We start from the raw sequence: 1,090 nt of genomic DNA, 5'->3' as shown, positions 1-1,090 counted from the left end.
TATTAGCAAAGCTTTAAACAATCACTAAAAAAACATTACACTACACATGTATACCAACTACTTCTTACAACCAAAAATGTGCAAGTTCAACATTAAATGAAGCAATATATGAGCATAATAATCTTGTTACCAGATTACATAGATATGCTAAACTAAATGTGACCAAGGTACCCACATTTGAATCATGAACTTGACCAAACACTTTAAACTCGGTGACCAACCCTTGCAACAACAACTTAGATCATGAAACCTTATAGGAAAGCCTAAAACCAATTATGGAACCATATAACCTTTAAACCATCTCGAACAGAAACATTAGATCAACGCGAACACACTTACAGAATATTCACTTCTTCATTTATGATATTGTAATATGCAGTACTAAGGATTGGCTTATATGCAAAACCTTTTAAGCCTTGAATATAAGGCAATGTATGTCCATAAATAAACACTACAACTCACCAAGTGTAATTATACTAATGACTGACACAACACATCACAAATGGTATAAATAACTAGCCCAGTACCAATAAAATGTACGATAATAATATATAAACATACCTCCTATAGCTTGGAGATGTCCTGCCGCTGCCTAGTCCCAAAACTCAAAATTCCCATCGAGGAATCAAATACAAAGGGAAAACAAAACAACCGAAATACCGAAAATAGGCATCCTAACCTTTCTCTCTGATACCACTAAATTGATATCAGATTAACGCAAAGAATCCAAAACGAAAAGCAAGTATCGTATACCTCGCTCTGATACCATAAAATTGGTATCAAATTAACTCGAAAATCCAAAATACGAAAAATAGGAATCGCAAACCCGCTTTGATACCATAAAATTGGTATCAGATTAACTCGAAAATACCGAACACGAAAAACAAATCGCACAATCTGAAACACATAAATAGGCTCCACAACCTGAGCTCTGATACCACTAAATTTGGTATCAGATTAAATAAAAAATCTAGTATACGAGAAACAGGCATCGAAACTTGGCTCTGATACCATACAATTGTCACGCCCCAGAGGAGTCCCTGTCCGAAGAAATTTCGGCAGCATCTCCCCTGTACGGGTGACAATCTGA

The sequence above is a fragment of the Zingiber officinale genome, chromosome 7A, assembly GCF_018446385.1.
Source record: "Zingiber officinale cultivar Zhangliang chromosome 7A, Zo_v1.1, whole genome shotgun sequence".
Lineage (NCBI taxonomy): Eukaryota > Viridiplantae > Streptophyta > Magnoliopsida > Zingiberales > Zingiberaceae > Zingiber > Zingiber officinale.
Note: the sequence above shows the minus strand (reverse complement) of the source record.